At 39.4% G+C, this 13295-nt stretch overlaps 1 pseudogene; it reads left to right on the forward strand.

Annotated features, from left to right (window-relative positions):
* LOC137971131 (isovaleryl-CoA dehydrogenase, mitochondrial-like) overlaps positions 1 to 3987 on the forward strand; it is an 11002-nt pseudogene extending 7015 nt beyond the window's left edge.
* The last annotated feature ends 9308 nt before the right edge of the window (positions 3988 to 13295 follow it).

Below are 13295 nucleotides of genomic sequence, written 5' to 3' on the forward strand. Positions count from 1 at the left end.
TTTCACCTTTATTGCTAGGCCTTTAGTTACCAGCAGTTTGTTTTCAATGACTAATAGTCCTCCCCTGTCTTTAGGTGAATGCAAGCCTGTATTGATGTGGCATTCCCTTATGCACACATCCGTGATGCTTTTGGGAAAAAGATTGGTGAACATCAGGTTTTGTTGTTGTTGTTGTTGTTGTTGTTGTTGTTGTTGGTCAACACATTAGAGTATCAGATAAAATTCGTAGTATTGAAACCGCAAACGTATCATCTTTTACCTTCAGCTAGTTCAAGCTAAAATGGCGGACATGTACACGCGCCTGAGTGCATGCAGAAGTTATGTGTATTCAGTGGCTCGTTCTTGTGATGCTGGACATGTGAAGACTAAGGTATAATGTTAGATGGCTAAACTTTCAACATAAAAGGCACTCCACTGCTGTCGTAAACATGGGTTTAGGTTCTGCAATGTACACTGCTTGTTCTCTTCGTAGACTACACATATCTATCTTGTCGTTTGCTTCTGTACCGGGCCAAGCAGGATTCAAGCTACAAATTGGAAACGGTCTCGTCCCAGTATATTAAATCAGTATTCCCACTAAACTGAAGGGAAGCGATGCTTCAGTATTTCACGATGAGTCTGGGAGTTCTTGTTTCATCGTTTTTATCGTAATCGCTTATTGCCCATATATGCATTTCTTTGCCTTGGTTGGTCCATAGTTTGAAGAGTTACTCAATTCATTGGGATGTTCATTAAGGACGTTTCTACTTTTGGATTGGCAGGACTGTGCTGGCATGATTTTGTACGCAGCTGAAAATGCGACACAAGTTGCGCTTGATGCCATTCAAATTTTTGGTAAGTCTGTGTTAAAGACTCTCTGTCCAGCGAAATGCATTACAAAACTTGTAGTGGTCCTCGCACACAACTAGACGATTTGCGCAATTGTCACTACGAAGCTACCTGAAAATTTAAGGTGGCTTCAACGGAATTCGAACCCATGACCTCTGCGATGCGGTGTAGCACAGTTGGTAGAGCATTGCATCGGCATCGCAGAGGTCATGGGTTCGATATCTGTTGAAGCCGCCTGAATTTGTGTGGTTTCACAGAATGACGATTGCTCAAATCGCCCAGTTAAAGTGCGAGGATCACTTGAACTAAGAAGAAAGTGCTGCCTTTGTAACGACATCTGCGAATGGTTAGACATCCAAGTCTTCACGGATAAGGACTATAAGCCAGAGGTCCCGCCTCATAACCCTAGGGTATAAATTATGTGGGACGTTAAAGAAACCACACACTATTCGAGAATAGAAGGGGAATGGCATTGAGTTCCCCGTGTTGTTGTGTGATCTATGGATATAGGGGTTAGGTGTCAATTGGGACGAAGAGTTCTGTTTCTCTCCCCTGCCACTCTATGAATTGTGGCGAATGGAATTAAAATGAAAAAAATAAAATAAAATGTTTCGTCTGTAACCCGTACTTCAAATGCACTTTTCTTTCATTCATCATTCCTTTCGCGGGAACACATGACCACAGCAAATTGACTTGCTTCCAACTGTGTGGCTTCATAGCTCAGTTGGTAGAGCATTGGATCTGCATTGCAGAGGTCATGAGTTCGAATCCTGTTGAAGCCCCATGAATTTTTCAGATGTCTATTAGAGACAATTGCTTAAATTGCCCAGGTAAGTGCGAAGGTCACTTCTACGTTTCGTCTGATAACCCGCACTTCAAATATTTACATTTCTTTGATTCATCGTCGAAGTCCTTTCACGGGAACAAATGATCCCAGCAAAATTGGCCTGCTCCAAACTGAGTGGCTTCATAGCTCAGTTGATAGAGCATTGCACCGGCATCGCAGAGGTCTTGGTTCGAATCCCGTTGAAGTCACCTGAATTTTTTATGTGTTACTGTATAAGAAAAAGACAATTTCTCAAATTGTCCAGTTAAGTGCGAGCCTCACTTCAATAGGGTTCATACGGGTCATGGAAAACCTGGAAAGTCATGGAATTGAAGAATTTCATTTCCAGGCCAGGCCATTTTATGGTCGGTCGTGGAAAGTCATGGAAAATTGTAATCACATATGGTAGATTAATCATTGCAGCAGTCGAAGCAACTGTAAAATGAAATAAAGGCGAGTTTCAATCAAACAATCGGAAGTTTGGCAGACAGAGATTACTTTATTCAAATTTGAACTGAGTTATGTCAGAAAATATCCTAAAATAAGGATAGTTTCGAAATTTCCTTACATGACAGCTATCATGGAAAGCTAGAGAAGGTCATCGAAAAAGTCATGGACAGTCATGGAATTTGAAGAGCATAAAAGAGTGCGAGCCCTGTTCTACATTTTGAAATTATACTCAATCAGTAATAATTTAATGTGAACTTAAACTCAAATCTTTTTTCTTCCTAATATAAATCTCCCCGTCTGAAGCAAACATACTTATGTCACCATTGTTACCCAGAATTTCGCTTTTTTCTGTGCCGTGAAAGCCACGTAAGCTTAGCAAAACTAGCAGTAATTTGGACCCACGACCGTGATGTAAGAGGTATGGGTCTATTCTCGACTTTACGTCACTAACTGCTTTGCATTCCTGTTTTTAAAGAAATTTTGTATTGCAAAGCAGTTTGTAACGTAAAATCGAGAATAGACCCATACCTCTCACATCGCTGTCGTGGGTCCAAATTACTGCTAGTTTTGATAACTTTCCGCGTCTTGCTCGGCAGACAAAAAGCGAAATTTTGAGGTAGGAACACTAAAACGTGTTTGCTTTTGTGGGGAGATCAATATTGTAGACTAAGAATATTTGAGTTAAGGTGCACGTTAAGGAAATGCTGGTTTGCTGAGCCGACACAATATTATGCCTCGTTCTTTAATTCCCGCAAAGAAAAAAGCTTGCTATTAGTAAATTGTATACTTCGTTGTTTTACTGATAAGCCTAAGGAAGCGCCAGCTCGTGTTATGTTCCTCGTTCGCCACGTGCTAACATGGCCATGTAGCCGCGTAGCCATTTGACCTTGACTTGTAACTGCGTTGGTGATAAGCTGCATAGCCTCGTAGCCGCGAAGGTGCGCAGCAATGTCACCCGTAGTGACGTAGCCTCCGTAACGCATTCTACAGTCCAGGCCTCAGTTATTCAAAGGCCAAGTAACTTTATCCAGTGGATAAGTCACTGTCCATAGTATAAAATAAAGGCCAGGGCCCGGTTGTTCGAAAGCCGATGAACTTATTCCAGGATTAGCGTAAAAACTTTTGTTTCATGTTTTCAAACTTTTTGGTGAAAGTTTCTTTTGCTTATTTTTGTTTTCCAAGATTGGATTCCTCTAATGTATAGTTTTACCGAATATCAACGTTGAACAGCAGTTGGGAGTAGAGAAATAAACTCTGGTTGATTTTTAATTTGGGATTAACGTTAATCGGCTTTTGAACAGCCGGGCAAAGAATATATACGTTGGCCAAGATTTCATAGACTCTTCAGTTTACTTAGAGGTGCCCGGAGTGTCCATATTCATGGTTAAGATTGAAATCTTTGAACAGACTTAAACTGCCGGACAGTGACTTGTCAACCGGATTAAATCTGGTCTTTGAGCAAGCAGGGCCTGGACAAAAATGTCCCTATCCATAAATTAAAGAACTTTTTTTTCTTGAAGTAAGTCTTATTATGACGCCTTCTTTTCATTATTGTGGTTCGAAAAGTGAGAAATATACAGGATTGTACGTGAGTCGGGCTGGTATCCGCCCCTTCCTCTCCGTTAGCCGCTTGTCAGCGCTTTCCTTTATCTCACGCTGATGGGGAATTCAACATTTAGTCATTGTGGTTTGCGTTGTATTGGCTAAGAAACCTTAACAGGTTATCTTGTTTTTCTTTTCTCCATCAAGGTAGAAACGGCTACATCAATGATTACCCCACTGGAAGATTTTTAAGAGACGCCAAATTGTACGAGATTGGCGCTGGAACAAGCGAAATACGAAGATGGCTGATAGGCGAGAAAATCAACTCGGAATTCCTTTGAATATCCGGTTTGCACACCGCCGATTTCTGATGGACGCCATTTGGAAGGAGAGACTGGCTCGCTTCTTTCACAGTTTAGACTGATATCACCCTGCAAGCAGTGCCTCTAAAACTCACCAGAGGGCGAGCAAGAGAGGCTCTGCAGAAATCGCGTCAAGTCTATTTAAGGACGGTGCCTACTATTGTTATTGCGCATACGTTTTGCGCATCTCGAGATACTCGGATATCCTATCGGTGATGCTTACTAATACAGGGATATTTTTGCGCGGTTTAATACTATCCGGAGAAAGTAGATCTTAGTAAGTACTCTTGATATCCAAAAAGAAAATTAGGGGTAACCATGCATTTTGAGAGATAATTAAGTTTCAATTTGAGAAAGAACGACATACATTGCTTTTTTTTTTTTTTAAGCTTTTTACAAATATTATTCATGAATTATGTTTGAAACATGCGTGGTTACCCCCAATTTTCTTTTTGGATTTCAATAACACTTGTTAAGATCTACATTTCCTGCATAATCACACATCGGGGCAAAAATATCTTCAATTAGTAGGCACCGTCCTTAAGTCGCCTTGGCCCAAGTTCAAACCGGTTTAGGCAGCGCGCGCATCATATTCTTGACAAGGCGAAGGTCAAAAATCGAGCCTTCAGTACGGATATCAATATGGCGTCTAGGAGTGCGATCGAGACTTGGGTTTGAAACTGTCTCCAAGCAACGGCTTGCGCATACTCAATAAGACTTGACGCGATTTGTGTAGAGTCCTTTTTTTCTCGTCGAGTTAAGAAAGGCTCTGCTGGCAGGGTGGACTGACATCTCTTAGAGCGTAATTTGGAGTGGTTTCTAGTTACATTAAAAAAGATATCTCTCGTGAAATTTAAGTGACAAACGTTTCAATTAACGGCCAACGTTGGCTTCAATAAACGGGAGTGCGCCTTCTCTTTTTTGGACAGGTGGATTTGTTGATGACCAAAAGGAAAAGGTGTGAACAAGATAAAAACTTGGTGTGTCGTTCCTCGTTGGTTGGATGAGCGTGGGACGACGCCAACTCACCGGTCGCTCTCCACTCGAAATTTATTCATTTATTTTAAACCATATTTACAGAAGGGGGTCACATCTGTGTTCATTTTCATTAACTCCAGTATCTTTTTCAGACCCGTTATTGCACGTAAAGAGCGTCAGAACTTTATTTACAAACAGAGCAGAACTTAACAGAACGGGAGTTACGTACCCTTTGTGTACAGTACTAAGTTCGTAAAAACAATCAGCATATGTTGCAGCAATGTCCACACATGCATCGTTTTGGTTTCCTACCGTACTGAAGTACAGTAATCTACATTTCTAAAAGAAAAAAAAAAATTAAAGGAAAAACCTGAACATCAGCTATTGATTGCATCAGCTATCACATTGTCTTGAAATATCGTTGCAATCGGCTCTGTGTACTTCTCCTTTGAATTGCAACTTCCCCCACTTTGTCGCCAAGGAGACTAAATTCATTAGCAACCTTAAACTCCCCTCTAAGAATCAAAAAAGCAGAAAAAATAGACTAGTATTCACTTTCAACATTTTATTATGAGGTTCTTACGAGCATTATGCTACATGCGTGACAAGCCATCCTATAAAATGCAATTCTCTCTTTCTCTTTTCATTACACGCTGCTGTTAATAAAGGCTGATTTTTTTTTTTCCTTTCAGACAGAACAATAACAAAACGACTACCATTTCTCGCAATCACATGCAGCGAAACAAAATTCAATTGCAGTTACTGACACAGTCTGCGCACGAGCTTTGTTTGATTTACTTAGCCGATCGTTTCTCTCTATTTTTTTCTTTTTCTTTCTTCGGGTTTCAGCTTTAATACAATGCGAGAAAACGTTTTGTACCCTCGTTCGAACATTTTGCAAACGCTAAGCTATCCGAAACACACCTCGATTAAAAAGCACACTTAGATGGCTTTTAATGTTCTTTCCGGACAGAACAATAACAAAATTGCTACTATCACTTGCCATCACATGAGACCCAATGTGTTTCCTTTTCCAGTTTCCAGTTTCCGAAACAATTGAAGGTGTCTCGCAAGTGAGTCCAGCGTTCAAATTTTAGATCCAGTATCCAATCTTCTCCGCTATCGTCGATGAATTCACATTTGAAACAAAGCACGAGCTATGCTAATATTGTTAGTAAAAGTTCTTCCGATAGTCAGGATGAAAGCAACTTTTCGTCATCGTGGCTTGATCGATTTCAAAAGGTTTCCGAAGAAGAAGCACCCTGCATGGCTTTAGAAGAGTATGTAAGGGTAGGTCTACATTCCACACTTCTTTTTTCATAATGGGATTCCTCATGTTGGACAATTTTATTGTATTGAGAGATTGATTTGGCTCTCTCTATCCTATCTGCGTTAGTCGAAAAACAATCCTGGAAACAATCCTAACGTGGAACGACCATATAGAAGAACTTGTTAAAAAAGCGTGTAAGAAACTGTACTTTCTTATCCAACTTAAGCGTGCGCACGTTCCTACTTCAGATCTTGTAACATATTTTTGCGCATGTCTCAGGTCTTCACTAGATTACGCTTGTCCTGTTTTCCATTACACTTTACCAAAGTATCTACAAGTCGAGCTCGAAAGAGTGCAAAGGAGGAACCTATCATGCATTTTTCCCAGGGTGCACTACTCGAACGCCCTTCAGTTAGCAGGGCTTGAGTCCATCAGGGCCCACCAGGAAAAGTTAACAGAACACCAGTTTAAGTCTATTCTTAATGATTCACGTAGTAAGATTACCAGCTTCCTGCCTCCCTCAGTTTCTATCTCATATGAGCTGAGAAGGCAGAGGAGGTTTGTCACGCCTCTTGTAAAGACAAATAGATTTGCAAATTCATTCATAGTTAAGAGTGCGAGGGAAGCATTTAAGTACTTTCTGAGAGTAGTCGCTTTGTAATTTTATAATAGTAGTAGTTTTAAATCATTTCTTATATTTCTTACTTGTAAAGAGGCGCAATTCAGTTTTTTTAACTGCAATGTTTTTCTTAAAAAACACAGTCTATCTATCAGTGGAAGACACCCCTCAGGTGAACTAGATAGTGCAGACAATCACGGACAGAAATATAGAAAGAAATGCTTACCATGGCAACAAAAGAGCCAACTAAAAAAATCCCATATTTTGTCTTTAAACGCTTGAATCTCAGAAAGGAACTCGGTGACCCCCAAATTTAATTGTTGAAAATTGATTAATTAGCCTGCGAACGCAGACGTATTTCCACCGCTGGAAATACGTCTGCGTTCGCAGGCTAGTGATTAATAGGCAAAGTTAAAAATTCCCTGGTGGGAAACCGTAGCCAAGTTCACCATTGGAAAATTTTAAGGTGTTCAGTTCTTAATCCACCCTAGAGGATTTTTAACTTTTTACGTTAGTCTGCTAACCAATTTAATGACAATAAAAAAATCGGGGTCTTTAGGGGACATGGTACCTTATTAGGTCACTTTAATTAGTGCATCCTATGGAGCAATTATTGGTATTTAGTTTGGTACCATAAATAGTTTTGTAGAATAAATCCTTCTCATAACACATCCCCTCTTTTAATTTACTGTTATTTTGGATTTCAGTAATTAATTAAATATTTAACATGATTTTAATTACTGTAACTTTGTACATAGGCCAACAAGTAAAGAGAGGTTATTGCTGTTGTTGTTATTGAGCCACTTAAGCATTACATGTATTCCTCAGTAAAGCGCCATACTTTGCTAACACGATTTTCTTGTTCTTTTCTGGATAAATTTCAGTGGCCTGAAAATGAATCAGTCAAGAGCCCAGTTTGCTTTAGAATTTTCCAAAGCAACAGCAAGACTAGGAATGAGTGCTCTCAAACTGACAACTTTGACGGTAAGTCAAAACTTTGGAATAGTTTTCCGTCGTTGTCTTTAATATGGCTCAAGATAGTCTAAAAGATCGAAAACAGATGCAAGCAACTCGATAAGGGAGAGCAAACAGTGAATACCTTTCTTTTAAAAATAGCTCATTAAAACCCTTTGGCTCTCACGATCTAAAAGTTTCTTCTTCTAACCACGTCCATAGATTTCTTCAATGGATGGTCATGCGAGTTTGGTGTTATATCAGGCTCATATCCTTATGCTGATAATAATCTTCATTCTCATTACTTTTGTGTCTGACAGTGTATTGAATTTGTAGGGTGAAGTTACATATTGATCAATCCTGGGAGTCAAAGGACAAGCGTAATTGTTTGCTCAAGGACATTAACATTGACGGGAACTGTTTTTGTAACACCTTGGGTCGAAATAACGCACTGAAACACCAAAGGTCTCGGGAAATAAGATTTTCTGTAACAGAGTATGAAATTGGCGTTGGAATTCCGCACTTTCTATCAAATCACTGTTCGTTAATGGACCGTGTAGAAATAGTAAAAGTGTGTCAGACGTCTGACAAAATTAAGCTTCACACATTATTGTCAGTTACTGTTAAGTTAGCCTAGTTTTTTTTGGCAAAGATAAAAAAGACAACAATTAAAGTGATTGTAATATCTTTACGTTCAACACGTTCTCGACTACAAGTCAATATTCAGTGTTTGGTTTTAATTTTTTTGCATAATGAACCTGGAAACCCTCACGGCTAATCAAGGTGCATCTACAAGGCTTGAAGACCAATAATGCCGAGAGAAGTGTTACTATCATGACATTAGATTGAATGTAATACATTTAATTATAAGAGTTATTCCTCTTCAGGGTAGTTAAGTAAGTTATGGTGAGGCAGTTTGGGTTTAACAAACGATTTCAGCTAATAAATACCACCAGAGATATTGAAATATGGTTGGGTACTTCTACTGATGTCATGAAGAACAATTGGCTCCTTTTGACTCAACACGATTTAGAAGTACTTTTTGTTAATTATAAAATGTATTCTCTATTTTCGAATTCCCCATAATACACTTTCTTTGCCACCCAAATTTTGCATAAACCATTGTTTTTAAATGCTCTTGGGAATATGCAGTGTCCCCAAGAGCATTTTAAAACAATAGTTTATTATATATGCAAAATTTGGGGGGCAAACGAAGTGTATTATGGGGAATCCGAAAATAGAGAATGATTTCAGTTTACTCCTTGATCAAGTTTCACATTACCTTAATTGAATGCTGAAATGAAAAATGATTACGCTTTAGTGAGCAGAGGCCAACCAACAATTGTTCACCAGAAGAAGTACCCTTGGCTGTTGAACAATGAATCAGAAGAAATGTGACGTCAAGGTATGTAAAAAAGAAATATCGTTATCGCTGTGGAAGGGAAAAGTCCCTTTTTGGACTTCCTATAACAACAGGTCAATATTTAACTGTCAACCATTGACTGTGGCTTAACAATAACAGTAAAATGTTCCCTTTAGGCACAGAAATTAGTAATGGAAATTTATTATTATTATTATTTTATTTTTGTTTTAATCAATTTGATCGAATTCGGACGGCCGAGGGATACGATACCTTGCTTGTTTGGTGATATCATTAACTGGATGACAGCAAACAAACTGAAACTAAATACCAATAAAATGGAACTTCTTATTTTTCATTCTAACTTCAGAATGCCCTCACCGCTCTCATCCATTTCAGTGGGTACTGATATCATCATACCTACGAACAAAGCGCAATATCGGCGTTGTTTTCGATAATACCTTAACAATGTGTTTTTCAGTCATATCAATCAGTAATATATTGTTAAGGGGGCCTTTTACTATTTTAGAAGTAAACCTAAGATTCGTAAGTACATAAGTCACTGTGCTGAAGTTCTTGATCACTCCTTTGCAAGTCTTAACTTGGATTTCTGTAACTCGCTTTTGCATGGCCTACCTAAGTACGAAATGATAGTGTTGAAAACGCAGCTGCGCGTGTGATAGCCTCCTTACGCAAGTTTGATCATATTAGCAGCACTCTTAAAGAGCTGCACTGGCTACTAGTGGAGCAGAGATGGCACAGCGGTGCAGGGATGACATAGGAATGGCACAGTGGTGAGAGCACACGCCTCCCCCAATTTGGCCCGGGATCGGCCAAGACATGAGTTTGTTGGTTCTCTACTTTGCACTGAGAGGTTTTTCTCGAGGTACTTCGGTTTTCCCCTCTCCTCAAAAACCAACATTTGATTTGATTTGCCTTTATCAGTTTATTTCAGTTTACAGTGTCCCCAATTAGTGCTTCGGTGCTAGAGGACGACACACTTAAATAAAGTTCCTTTCCCTTCCTTTACTTAAAAGTGTAGTTCCAGCCTAGTTATCTGGTAGATCTATTACTTGTTTATGAACTTGCGAAGTGCCTTCGCTCATCCTCTGACAACGGACAGTGACAGAATAGAATAAAATAGAATACTTTTCCCCCAACATTTCCATGAAGCAGACCATAAGGTACTATTCCGTGAACCGCCGTGAAAGCCGTGAGGACCCTGGGGATGTGGTTGATTCATTTTGAGGTTCGATTTATATTTGTACACTTCAACTCATTTTTGAGTCCTTCTTCTCAATTCTCAGTGGGTTTTGGTTTCCTATTGTTTTTTTTTTTCTGTTAATCTCCTTCAGTGTTTGACTGATTGTTGTGAGGTTTAATTAGTTTAAATTTGAAGGATTCGATTAATTTGTGAGTATAATTCGACTTATTTTGTGAAGCGCGATTTATTTTTGTAGGGTTATATCTGAGTGCGGAGCACCATAGTTAAGAAAATATGGTAAGCCATCGCTGCGACAAAATTTGGCTTTGGTCACCGTACGACCGTACGACCATGCGACCGTAAGATCGTACGTCCCTCCACCCGTCCATGTATGCCAATGTGACCAGTATCACGTAATCATATCACGGGCTCAAGTTTCGAGCTCGTCAAGGCGGCAATACTCCAGTTGACACTCTAGGAAGTTTACAGCATACATCTTTGATATTGGACATCAATGTTATGGTCAATTGACACTTGTCAAAACAAGGTATACGCTGACCAGTATCACCTGACCCTATCGCGGGCTCAAGTTGGACTTTATCGAGGTGAGCTGTTTTTTCTTTTAAAGTTCACCGCTGGCCAGGGACTGGTTGTTGATTGGATCGCAGGCTTAAGCCAGGTCAGACACTCACTCCTGAGCATAAACGAGGCTTTTTCGCGCTCTTTCTGTGACTCGACGCGGCTCCATTGCCATGCTACGTCATCAAAAGATCTTGACAGCCGATGCTTTTCGTGTTCAGGTACGGTTTGAAAAAATATTTTTTCTTGCAGTTTTCGCTGGTTTCAATCCAGGTTTGACATAATATAGCTGTGGTCAGGACACACTGGTGGCTACGTAGTTATTCAAGTCAAGCATTGGGGGGATATAAACTTAAAGCTGAGTGTTTATTTTTAATTTGTTTAGTGCTGCTTTTTGCTCTGAATTGCAATTTTTGGCATGAGTCTTACCTTAAGATTTTTAATTTTGAGTCTACTAAGGTTGCAAGATGCCTGGACAGCCTATGATAGAAGAACAGAAATGAAAGAAGAGAGAAAAAGAACGAGAACGACAAAACGGTACACCAGTAATAGCTCAAACGTGGTGGAAGAAGTTACTCCACAAATTCTTTTCTTGGACACTAAACCGTTTGTTATTTCTACGGATGAGTTGTTTGAAGTGGATGCATATTTCTAAAAAGTGGTTTAGTCGTTTTTTCCTTTGTTCAGGAATGAAACTCGAATTTTTATTCTCAACTGGAATTAAATAATCTGTACTCTTTTTGGACAGAAAAAATTGATCTGTTTGCTGGTTTGTTTGGCTTTAAAATGCAAGCAAACAACAGGTTTTTTCACTCCGTCTGCCTAATTGTTTTTCGATGTACATTGACAGTACTAGTGACAAGAAAATTTTGCCCTTATGTTAGAAACATGTAATCTCAATGAGTTCTCGTAAAAGTAAGGAGAAATATCACGAGCTTGTGTTTTCAGAAGTTTCTTTAGAGCACGTACAGGTAATTTTTTGGAGATCTTGTTCAAAGTTTGTCCCTTCTAGCCGATTCTGGTTCTAAGCCAAGCTGGCTTGAGGTGATTCCCTAGTATTGCACTGCGCATCCTGTTCTGCGCGTAACACAGAAAAAGGGCACGTTCGTATTCAGGCACGGCTAAGTCTCAACGGATATTTCTAAACAAAACAATGTTTAAATTTAACCCTAAAGACTCGTAGCCATGTGTGAATATTGATATATCGAACGAGGCCAAAAACATTTCAAAATGGCGAACTTGCGTGCGGAAACGCTCGCTAGAAAGACATGAAGAAATGGCCGTTTTCAGAGCACAGCCGTAAAGAGCAAAGCGGGAATTTTTTTAGACTCTCGCAAAACGGAAAGTCGAGTGATAGCGTCGATGATGCTAAATTGTCATGTCACTCCGAGAGTGAGTGAAAGTAAAACCGCGCTATGACCGGCTATCGGGGAGGCGTTTTGTCGAGGGGTCGAGCTTGGTTTCCTTTCTGTTTCCTCCTAAACGGGGTTGGTGACCTATCTTTTTTTTGGCATAAGTTTATTATCTTACTCCTCCTCTTTGTGCTGTAAAAAAAAATAATAAAAAGTTTATCTCAGAAAAAAAAGTTACAGGGAAAAAAACTATTCGTAGCTATCACTCGTGGACACAAAATGGTCTCCTCGAGATCACGCACCCGAGGAATATTTGTAGTCAGTACCTTTTTAAGACGTGTGCTTGTGCCATAAAACAAACATTAAATTATTCCTTTTGAACAATGCAATACACCTGCTTTGTTATTTCAAGAATTACGTCAAAGCTGTGCTACCTGTTCCTGCAAAACGTTGCGTGAACCGATGGAACAAACTTGTCCTTGATAGATGAAGTCGCAATGATTAAATGAGTAACTTGAGCAAGTTATATCTCCCAAACGAGCTTGGTGACATATTTTTTTAATTGCATATTTCAAGTCACCATAACGTAGGAAACAAACGAGAAAAGTTTAAAGAAAATTTTACGATAACTTCTATTACTAAGGAATCACCTTAATTGACCGTTTATGACTAAAACTCCTTGTTTGACCTTGAACCGACAAAGACGATCTGTCACATCACGAGCCATAGTACGTCTGTGATTCCTAATGTTAGCTTGATTCCTATTCGCCAGCTTTTGAAAGTCGACTCTGAAATGGCTTCTTTTCTTTTCCGTTCACTTGCTGAAGATTTGCTTGTTTTCTTTTAAAACTCTTGCGATTCAAGAAAAAATAATTGCCTAACTGGTGGATTCGACAGTAAATTTCGGTGGAAAAACCGATATCGCACTCATCGCGTCGTGATTCATGCGATCAGTCGGTTTTTCGGGTGAA

The sequence above is a fragment of the Montipora foliosa genome, chromosome 1, assembly GCF_036669935.1.
Source record: "Montipora foliosa isolate CH-2021 chromosome 1, ASM3666993v2, whole genome shotgun sequence".
Taxonomy (NCBI): domain Eukaryota; kingdom Metazoa; phylum Cnidaria; class Anthozoa; order Scleractinia; family Acroporidae; genus Montipora; species Montipora foliosa.